The following is a 12397-nucleotide window of genomic DNA, read 5'->3' as shown; positions in this document are numbered from 1 at the left end:
AGGGGTTGAACCAGTTTGCAGCCCCACCAGCAGTGGATAAGTGTTCCCCTTTCCCCACATCCTCTCCAACATTTGGTATGATTTGTTTTCTTTATTTCTTCTTTTGAGAATTCTCTGTTTAGCTCCTTAGGCCATCTTTTAATTGGGTTGCTTCTTGTCTTGATTCTCTATTTTTTCAGTTTGTTATATAGTCTGGATATTAAACCTCTGTCAGATGTGTTGTTGGTGAAGATTTGTTCCCATTCTCTGGGTTTTCTGTTCACTTCCCTGGTTGCCTCCTTTGATGTACAGAAGCTTTTTAGTTTAATGAGGTCACATTTGTTAATTCTTGCCCTTGTTTCCTGAGCAATTGATATCCGGTTTAGAAAATCCTTTCCTACACCTATATCTTGTAGGGTTTTGCCAATGTTCTCACAGTTTCAGAGTTTCAGGCTTTACATTGAGGTCTTTGTTCCATTTGGAACTGAATTTTGCACAGGGTGAAAGATAGAGGTTTAGTTTCATTCTTCTACAGGTGGAGATCCAATTTTGCCAGCATCATATGCTGAACATGCTGTCTTTCCTCCAGTGAATATTCTTGGCCCTATTGTCAAATATTAGGTGGCTGAAATCGTATTTACTCATATTTGGTTCTTCAATTTTATTCCATTGACCTATGGGTCTATTTATGTGCCAGTACCACCTTGTTTTTATGACTATAGCTCTGTAACAGAACTTAAAATATGGTATAGTAATCCCTCTGGCATTTCTCTTAGTGCTCAGGGTTGTTTTGGCTATCCGAGGTCTTTTGTGCTTCCATATGAATCTTCGGATATTTTTTTCCAATTCTGTGAAAAACGTCATGGGGATTTTGATTGGCATTGCATTGAATCTATAAATGGCATTTGGTAGGATGGTCATTTTCACAATATTAATTCTTCAAATCCATGAGCATGGGAGGTCCTTCCATCTTCTGAGGTCTTCTTCAATCTTTCTTTAATGATTAAAAATTTTCATTGTAGAGCTCTTTAATTTCTTTGGTCAGATTTATTCAAAGATATTTTATTTTTCTTGCAGCAATTGTGAATGGGAGCATTTTCCTGTATTCTTTCTCCAATTGCTTGGTTTTGGTATATAGAAAGGCTATTGATTTTTGTAGATTGATTTTATAACCTGTGACTATACTGAAAATGTTTTTCCAGTTCTAGTTTTCTGGTGGAACTTTTGAGGGATAATTTGAGCTCTTCTTTTCCAATTATTACTCCTTTAATTTCCTTCTCTTGTCTTATTGCTCTTGCAAGAGTTTCAAGTACTATGTTAAAGAGAAATCAGCATAGTGGACAACCTTGTCTGGTTCCTGATTTCAATGGGAATGCTTCCGGCTTTTCTCCATTTAGAATGATGTTGGCTGTGGTTTTGTTATATATGGCTTTAATTATGTTGAGGTATGTTCCCTCCAGTCCAATTCTCTCTAGGACTTTGAACATAAATGCATGTTGAATTTAGTGAAAGGTCTTATCTGCATCTATTGAGATGACCATGTGGTTCATATATTTGAGCCCATTTATATGATTTATGATGTTTGTTGACCTACGTATATTGAACCATTCCTGCATCTCTGGGATAAAGCCGACTTGATCATGGTGGATGATCTTTTTGTTGTGTGTCTGTATGCAGTTTGCAAGTATCTTGTTGAGAATTTTTGCATCTCTGTTCATTAAGAAAATGGGTCTATAGTTTTCTTTTTTGATTGTATCTTTACCTGGCTTTGGTATTAGAGTGATGCTGGCTTCATAGAAGGAATTTGGAAGTTCTCCCTCCATTTATATCTTTTTGAATAAATTAAGTAGTATTGGATGCAGATCTCCTTTATATGTCTGAGCGAATTCTGCTGTAAATCCATCCGGTCCTGGGTTTTTTTTAGTCTGGATGTTTTGTATTATTGTTTCCATTTCGTTTTGTGTTATGGGTCTGTTTAAGCTGTTAATCTCTTCTTGGTTTAGTTTTGGTGGTTCCCATGCCTTTACATATCCATCCATTTCTTTTAGATTTTCAAGTTTAGTAGCATATAGGTTTTTAAAGTATTCCCTTATAATGTTCTGTATCTTTCTGGTGTCTGTTGTGATGTTTCCCCTTTCATCTCTGATTTCATTGATTTGGGGGTGCTCTTTCTTTCTTTTGGTTTACTGAGCTAGCGTTCTGTCAATCTTGCTTATCTTTTCAAAGAACCAGTTCTTGGAGTTGTTGATTCTTCGTATTGTTTTCTTTGTTTCAATTTCATTAATTTCTTCCATGATTTTTTGTTATTTCTTCTTGTCTGTTGGGTTTCGTTTTCATTTGCTGTTGCTTTTCAAGTGTGTTGAGTTGCAATGTTAAGTCATTTATTTGTGTTCTTTCTGATTTTATTGATGTAGGCACTTAGAGCTATAAACTTCCCTCTAAGAACCGCTTTCAGCGTGTCCTAGAGGTTTTGCTGTGTGGTATTGTCCTTTTCATTTAAATTCCTGGAATACTTTTATTTCTTTCTTAATTTCTCTTTTGACCCATTCATCATTCAGGAGTGCGTTGTTTAATCTCCAAGTGTTCATATAAATAGGGCTTCTTCTGGTGTTGATTGTAAGATTTATTGCAGTGTGGTCTGATAGAATGCATGGAATTATTTCAATCTTTTTGTATTTGTTGAGGTTTGTTTTGTGCCCCAGTATATGGTCAATTTTGGAGAAGGTTCAATGGGTTGCTGAGTAGAAAATATGTCCTTTGTTGCTTGAGTGGAATACTTGGTAGATGTCTGTTAAGTGCATTTGATATATGGTAATGTTTAATTCAGATATCTCTCTGTTAACTCTCTGCCCTGTTGACCCATCTAATGGAGACAGTGAGGTATTGAAGTCCCCTACTATTAATGAGTTGGGATTAATCTGGGTCTTAAAGTCTTGTACTATTGTTTTTATGAAGTTGGGTGCACGAGAGTTTGTTGAATTTATGTTCATGATTGTAATATCTTCTTGATTCATTGTTCCTTTGATCAGAATGAAGTGGCCTTCTTTATCTCTTCTGATTACTTTTAGTTTAAAGTCTATTATGTCAGATATTAGAAATGTTATGTCTGCTTTTTTCTTAGTGCCATTTGCTTGGTATTTTTTTTTCCATCTTTTCACTTTAAGATAGTGCCTGTCCTTGAAAGTGAGATGAGTTTCTTGCAGACAACAAAAAGATGGATTTTGTTTCTTAATCCATTCATCTAGCCTGTGTCTTTTGATTGGGGAATTCAGTCTGTTAATATCTAAAGTTATTAATGAAAGATGAGTATTGGATCCTGTCATTTCTATTTCTGTTTACATTCTTGATATAGCTGTACTTTTCCAAAGTTATAACTTCATTGAATTTCTTTCTGCAACCCCTTGGGTATAGTCGTTCCATTTTTTGCCTCTTTGTATTGCTTCCAGAACTCTCTGAAGGGCTGGTTTTGTGGACATGAATTCCTTCAGCCTATTTATGTCATGGAAGATTTTTCTTTCCCCTTCTACTATAAGACATTTTGGGTGTGTATAGAAATCTGGGTTGGCATCTGTGGTCATTTGGAACTGGAAATACTTTGGTCTAGTCTCTTCTGGCTTTAACAGTTTGCACTGAAATTCAGCTGTAATTCTGATGGGTTTTCCTTTATATGTTACTTGTTTTTCTTTTGCAGCTTTCAGTATTGTCTCTTTGTTCTGAACATTTAGTGTTTTACTATGATGTGCCATGGAGAGTTTCTTTTCTGGTCCTGCCTATATGGTGTTCTGTGTGCTTCTTGGATTTATTGGGCATGTCTTTCTTTAATTTTGGAAAAATTTCTTCTACAACCTTGTTGAAGATCTGTTTCATACCATTACCCTGAGGTGGTTCTCCTTACTGTATGCCTCTCATTCATAAGTTTGCTATTTTTACGGTGTCGCATAATTCCTGAATATTCCATTGTTGTGGTTTCTTAAATTTTTCATTACCTTTGCTTGAGTGATCTAATTTGTCCACTTTATCTTCCAGTCTTGATATTGTTTTCCATTTCATTCATCCTATATGTGAGGCTTTCTCTTGTCATTTCTAATTGGCTTACTGATTTTTTCACTTCTTTCTTCATTTCAGCCCGAGTATTCTTCAATATTTCCAACTCTTTCTCTGAATTATTCAGAAGTTTATCCCTATCTTCCTTCAGTTCTTTGATTTCTTTGTTTGTGTGTTCTTTAAATTCATTGAATTCTTTTTATCATTTTCATAATGTTCTTTTGAGCTCCATATCCTGTGTTATCTCTAGGGGGTTCTCATTGTACTCCTCTAGAGGACTGTTGGTACTTGGTGGGGATATATTATTTTGGTTTTTCATGTCATCATTTTTTCTCTGTGACTTTGAAATGTAGATTTATTTTTTAGTTTCTGATTCTTTTCTAAGACTCAAGCCTTCCTTTGTTGAGTTTAGGTCTGCTTCTTTTTGTGCCTTTGTGGTTTACTTGTTGGTCATGAAAAGCTGGTTGGTCTAGGCTTCAGGTTCTCTCTTTTCATTTGATATTGGAGTGGCCAAATTGCTTTTATCTTCAGGAGATCCTACAGAGGCCCAAGTCGGATGTGGGCCAGATGTGCTCAGGCTTTCTCCCAAGGTCTGGATCCCTCCAGGAAAGACATTGCCCTCAGGAATTTGGGCACTGTGCTGGCCTGGGAGCCGGGCCCAGGAAAGATGCTGGCATTATTAAGCTGGTGGCTGTGCCACCCAGGGATGCAAAGGGAGATGGAGGTGGGAAGAGGCCCCAAGGACTCCTGGGGACTGCAGGGAGGAATTGAGTTGGTCTGGAAGCAAAGGATCAGGATGCCATGGGGATTCTGGGCCAAGAGGTATGTCCAGGGTTCTGAGGTGCTAAGATAAGAAATGGGCCAGTACCAAGGCTAGGAGGAGAGATGGGGTGGGCGAGCTGGGAGGGTGAATGAGGCTGGGGGAATCGAAGTGTGGTGGGTGCTGCGGGACTTACCCAGGAAAGATGCTGGCACCAAATGCTGGTGGCTGTGCTCCCCAGGGATGCCGTGAATTTGATTTTTGACAGTAAAAGATTTTATTATAATTATTTGATGATTTACAAAAAAATAGCAGTGTTTTAGGATAGTGGACCATTGTGGTACAACAATGGAGCATTGTGACAAGACAGGGGAGCATTGTGGTGGAAATTTTAGCCACTGTGATTCAACAATAGGACATTGTGATGGGACTTGCAGGCATTGTTATGGGACAGTATACCATTGTGATATAACAATAGTTCATGGTATAGGAAAGCATTCCCCTGTGATACAACAATAGAGCATTGTGACATGACAGAGAAGCATTGTTGTAAGGCAGAGAAAATTGTGATGGGATAGGGGAAGATTTTGATGTAACAATTGAGCATTATGGCAGGAGAGTGGACCATTGTGATGAAAAAGTGGAGAATTGTTATGAGACACTTGAATATTTTCTTGGATGGTGGACCATAGGAATACAACAAAAGAGTATTATGATAGGAGAGTAGACCACTGTGATGAAAATATATCACTGTGATAGGACAGTAAATTTTTGTGATGTAACAATGGAGCATTATGGTAGGACAGTGGACCATAGTGTTGTAACAATGGAGCATTGTGATGAGACAGAGGAGCATTATAATGGGAATTTGGACCACTGTGAATGAACAGTGGTGTATTGTGAAGAGACAGGAGCACTTTGATAGTACAGTGGACCACTGTGATGAAACAATGTAGCATTATGATAGGATAGTGAACAATTGGGATTCTGCAATGGAGAATTTTGCTGATCCAGGGGAATTTGTGATGTAACAATGGAGCATTATTATTAGACAATTGGGTAATTTGATGGGACAGTGGATCATTGCCATGAAAAAGTGGAGAAATATGATAGGACAGGGGACCATTGTTATAAAACAATGGAATATTGTGATAGGACTGTAGATTATTGTGATACAAAAAAGAGCACTGTGATGAGATAGAGGATCATTATGATTGGATAGTATACCACTGTAGTGAAACAAGCATTGTAATGAGACAGGGGAGTATTATGATTGTACTGAGACAACAGTAATGCAGTGATGGAGAATTGTGATGGGAAAGATGAACATTATGAAGCATGGTGGGGACACAGTTGAGCTTTGTAATGGGACAGTGTACCATTGTGATGCAAGCATATAGCATTTTATGGAGCATTTTTATAAGCCATTTGACCACTGTTAGGCAACAATGGAGTATTCTTATGGGACCGTGGAGTATTTTGAAATGACAGTGGACAACCATTTTTGCAAAAGTTGTGCTTTGTTTTCAGACAAGGAAGCATTGTGATGAGAGAATGGAGCATCCTGGTAGGACATTTTAAGACTGAGATGCAAAAATGGAGCACTATAAATAAGATAAAGGAGCACTGTGATTGTAAAGTTGACCGTTGCAATGCAACAGTGGAGCATAGTTATGAAGCAGGGGATCATTTTATTGAGACAGTGATCCATTCTGTGCACCAATATGGATTTGTGATAGGATAGTGAGCCATGGAATTGAAATTATGGAAAATTTTGATGAGATAGTAGAGCATTGTGATGGGATAGTGACCACTGTGCTAGGACCATGTCCGTTATGATACAATGATGGAGCATCGTGAGGACACAATGGAGCAATGAACCTTTGTGATGCAATAAGGGATCATTGTGAAAAGACAGTGGAGCATTGGTATTGGAACGAAGACAACTGTGAGGAAGCAATAGGGCATTGTGAAGAGACTAGAGAGCATTGTTAAGAGACAGTTGACAATTGTGATGAGTAAAGCATTGTGATGGGACAGTAGACTATTGTTTTGCAACAGTAGAACATTTTGATAGGACTGAGGACTGTATTGGTAATAATTGAACATTGTGAGGAAACAGTGGAGTATTGTAATTCCACAATGGAGCATAATGATGAGCGAACAGAGCATTGTGATGAAAGAGTTAATGATTATGAGACAGTGGAGCATTTATTGGGAAACTGGATTATGGAGATATAATAACGGGGCAACATGATGAGAAAATGTAGCATTTTGATAGGCTAATAGACCATTTTGATGTAACAGTGGTGTACTGTAATAGGACCCTGGACTATTGTGATACACTATGAGCACTCTAATGAGACAGTGAGGCATTCTGATGGGACATCGAATCATTGTAATACAACAGTGAAGCATTTTGATGAGACAAGGGAGCACTGTGATTGTACAGTGACTACAGTGATGCAACAGTAGAGCACTGTGCTGGTACAGAGGACCATTGTGATGTAACAATGGAGCATGGTGATAACACAGTTGTGCATTGAAATGGGACAGTGGGTCACTGTGATGCAGTAATAGAGAATTTGTGATAGGACGTTGGATCATTGTGAAACAAAAATAGAGCATTCTGTTGAGACAGAGGAGTGATAGTACAGTGGCACATTTTAATGCATAAATAGAGTATGGTGATGAGACATGGGAATTGTGATGGAACAGGACGATTGAGATGCAACAATGGAGCTTGGTGGTGGCACAGTGGAGCTTTGCAATGGGACAATGAACCATTATAATGTAAAAATGGATCATTGTGATAGAGCAATGGACAAATGTGAAGCAACGATGGAGAATTCTGTAAAGGTATTAGAGCATTTTGATGTGAGAGCAGATAACATAGATGTAACAGTTGAGCATTGTTATGAGGCTGGGGAGGATTGTGATGGGACGGTGTATTACTGTGATGAAAAAATGAAGCATTTTATGAAACACTGGAGCATTCTGGTGTCCATTGATTCTGATGTTTATGAGCCATTGTGATGTGAAAATGGAGCATTTTGATGACACAGTGGAGCACTGTGATGGGAAATTGGACCATTATGAGGAAACAAAAGAACATTAAGAAAAAAATAGTGGAACATTAAGACAGGGCAATAGTCCTCTGTGATATAGAAATGGGGCATTATGATGAGACAGTGGAGCATTGTAATGAGATAGTAGACCTTGTGATGCAAAAATGAAGCATTGATATGAGACAGGAACATTGTGATGGGACAAAGGACTATTGTGATGTAACAATAGAGCACTGTGGTAGATTATTGGACAGTTGTGATGAAACAATTCAGAATTTTTAAGACAATTATGTATTGTAATGGGATAGTGAACCACTGAAATGCAACAACATAACATTGTCATGAGACAGGGAGCAGTTAGATGGGATGGTGGACCATTATGATGTGAAAATGGAACATTATGATAGGACAATGGACCATTGGAATACAACAATGGAGCATTGTGATGGGACACTGGACCACTGAAATGCAACAGTGGATTATGATGAAATTGTGGAGCATTGTGATGGGACAGTGGCCTATTTTGATGCAACGATGGAGCATCGTGATAGGACATTGGACTGCTGTGAAGCAACAGTGGAGCATTCTGATGTGACAGTAGACCACTGAGATGCAACAAATGAGCACTCTTGTGAGACAAGGAAGAATTGTGATGGGACAGTGGATCAATGTGACAAAAAAATGGGGCATTTTATAAAACAGTTGGACATTCTGATGTGACAATGGACCACTGTGAACCAGCAATGGAGAATTAAGATAAGATGACTGTGATGGGACAATGCTCTGTGATGCAAAAATGGAGCATTATGATGAGACAATAGAATATTGCAATGGGAAAGTGGACCTTTAGATGCAAAATTAAGCATTATTGTGAAACTGGAGAGCCTTGTGATGGGACAGTACAACATTAGATGTTAACAATGGAACATTGTGATAGGACAGTGGATCATTCAGGAGGACATTGGAGCATTTTGATAGGCCCATGGACCACTGGTATAGAATAATGAAGCATTGTGATGGGACAACAGCATTTTGATGGGTGTGTGGACCATTGTGATACAACAATCTAGCATTGTGATAGTATAGAGGACCACTGAGATGCAACAATGGAATGTGATGAGATTGTGGAGCATTGTGATGGGAGAGTGCATCATTAGGATGCAACAATACATGTAGCATTGTGGTGTGGGAGTGGAAATTCATTGTGGTGGAACAGTGGATCATTGTCATGTAGCAGAGGAGCATTTTGATGTGACAGGGGTCCTTTGTGATGTAAAAATGGGGCATTTTGACTAGAGATTGGAGTAATGTTTTTCAACAATGGAGTATTGTTGAAAGAGGATGAAGAGTGATGATGGGACAGGTGCGTGCTGAAATGCTCAAGGGATCATTGTGATGAAACAAGGACCATTAACAAGAGACAGTAGAACACAGAGATACAATAATAGAGAACTGAAATGAGACAAGGGGGAATTGCAATCTGACAGTAGCCTATTTTGATACAACAATGGAACATGGTGATTACACAGTGGAGCACTGTAATGGGGAAATTACACAGTGGAACAATGTAATGTGAAGCAACAATGTAGCATTCTGATGATACTGGAGCATTGTGATTATAAAGGGGACCATAGCATCACAACAATGGAAGATTGTAATGAGATATGGGAGCATTGTCATGGCACAGTTTTGCATTGTGATGGGAGAACTGACCATTGATGCAACAATGAAGCATTGACATAGACTTGACCAGTATAATGCAACAATGGAGCATTCTGATGAGACAATGGAACATTTTAATATAACAGTGGAGTTCTGTGATGCAAAAGTTTAGAAATGTGGAATACTATTTTGATGGAATAGTTTACCAGTGTAATGCAACAATAGAGGTTTGTGATAGGCCAGAGGACCATTGTGAGGTAACAGTGAGGACCACTGTAATTGAAAAATGAACCACTGACATGCAAGAATGGAACATTCTTATAAGCCAGTGGAGCATTATGATGGGACAGTCTATCATTGTGATGTAATAACTAAGCATTGTGATAGGAGAGTGGACCATTGAGCTGTAACACCGGAGCATTGCAATAGGACAGTTAAACTATTTTAATTCCACAATGTGGCATTGTGATGACATAGTGCTTGATTGTGATTTGACAGTGGATCATTGTAATGCAGTAATGGAGCATTGCGGTAGGAAAATTGGCCACTGTAATGCAAATACGGGTTATTGTGATGAGACAGTGGAGCATTTTGATGTGATAGTGGAACATCTTAGTGTAACAATGAAGCATTATTATGAGACAGGGAGGCTTGTGATTGGACAGGTGACCATTTTGATGTAACAAGGGAGGATGGTGATAAAACTCATGAGTCTTGTGATAGGGAAGTAGGCAACATGAACATACAATGCACCATTGTGATGCAATAACGGAATAGTCTTTGAGACAGTGTAACAATGTAATAGGAGTGCACTACTGTGATGTACATTGTGATGAGACAGTAAGGCATTGTGAAATGACAGTGTACTGCTGTGATGTAATAATGAAGCATTGTGATGAGAAAGGGAGAACTGTGACAAGACAGAGGGACATTGTGATGTAACAGTGGAGCATTGTGATGAGATATGGAACATTTTGATGGAACAGTGGACCATTTTGAGGTAACAATTGAACATTTTGAAGATAGAATTAGCATTTTGATTGGAACCTGGACCATTGTGATCCAACAATTGAGCATTGTGGTGAAACTATGGAGCATTTTGATGGGACAGTGGAGCATTTTGAAGTAAAAAAGGGGTATGATAAAAACAAAGGAAGTATTTTGATGGAACAGCAAACATCTGTGATTCAAGCAAGGAGCATTGTGATGTGATAGGGAAACATTATGATAGGATAGTTGACAATTGTGATGTATCATTGGAGAGTTTTGATGAAATGGGGGGGTCATTGAGATTTGATAGTGGACTATTATCAAGAGAAAGAGGAGTGTTATGATAGAATAGTGAAGAAACACAAATCTTTTTGATAGGACAGTAGACTATTGTGATGCGATAATGAAGCATTGCTATGAGATGATGGAGCAAAATTATGGGGCAGGACCACTGTGATTCAAGGAAACATTGTGATGAGACAGATGAAATGACAGTGGAACATCATGATGCAACAATGGAGTACTGTGATGGGACAGTGGACCACTATGATGCAAAATGGGAACTTTTTAAGGAGACAGTGGAGCATTGTGATCAAACAATGAACAATTATTATGTAACAGTGCAGCACTGTGATGATAAAATGGAGCATTTTGATTGGATAAGGGATCCTCATGATCATGTGCAACATTGGATCACTGTAACAATGGAGCATTATGTTGAGACAATGGAATATTGTGATGGAATTAACTATTTTGATATAACAATGGAGCATTGTGCTAAGAAAAGAAGCATTGCGATAAAAACTGGAATATTATAGTGTAACAATGGAACATTATAATATGGCAGTAGAAAATTTTGATCATCTGTAGACCATTGTGATACAACAATTGAGAATTGTGATGACAGAGTATAGCATTGTGATTGGACAGTGGACCACTGTGATGAAAAATGGAGCATTGTGATGGGACAGTGGACAATTATGATACAAAAGTGGAACACTGTAATGAGACAGAGGGGGATTTTGGTTGGATAGTGGACCACTGGGATGTAACAATGCAGTGTTTTGATGAATTACTAAAGCATTGTGTTGGGACAGTGGAACATTGTGAGGTAACAATGGAGTATTGTGATAGGCTAATGGACAACTTTGATGCAACTATGGAACATTAGGATGCACCCATGGAGCATTGTGATGACACAGTGGAAACGTGATGTGGTATTCAACCATTGTAATGATACATTAGAACACTGTGTTATGACAGTGGAGCATTGTGATGTAGCAATGGAACATTATGATGAGACAGTGGAGCATTATGATGTGACAGTAGACCATTGTGATGGAACAATGGAGCATTATGATAGGATAGTGGACCATTGTGATGTAATAGTGGAACTACAATTGTGGCCCGTGGGCATGTCTCAGGCATTTTTTCATTGTTGAATGATATAGGAGGTTCCATCCCACTGTGGGTGCTTCCACCCATGGAAGGGTGGTCATGGTATAAGAAAGCAAGCTAAGCATGGGCCAGAGAAGCAAGTTAATAAGCAGCACTCCTACATGCTCTCTGCTTCAGTTCTTCCCTACAGGTTCCTGCTGTAGCCACCCATCTGAGTTCCCTCAAAGGTGGACTGTGTGTTAGAAGTGTAAGATGAGGTAGACCCTTTTCTCTCCAAGTTAATTTTGATCAGTATTTTATTACAGCAATAGAAAGAAAGCTAAGGCAATGATCATGATGCAAAAAAATTGATCAGTTATGAAATAGTTGAGCATTGTAATGAGACTGTGCACAACTGTGATGAAGCAATGGAGCAATGGCATAGGACAGTGGAGTATTGTGACAGGACAGTGAACCATTGTGATGTAAGAATGGAGCATTGTGATGTAGAAATACT

Source organism: Nannospalax galili, unplaced genomic scaffold (assembly GCF_000622305.1).
Source record: "Nannospalax galili isolate Female #2095 unplaced genomic scaffold, S.galili_v1.0 scaffold801, whole genome shotgun sequence".
Lineage (NCBI taxonomy): Eukaryota > Metazoa > Chordata > Mammalia > Rodentia > Spalacidae > Nannospalax > Nannospalax galili.
This window is presented reverse-complemented; position numbering follows the sequence as displayed.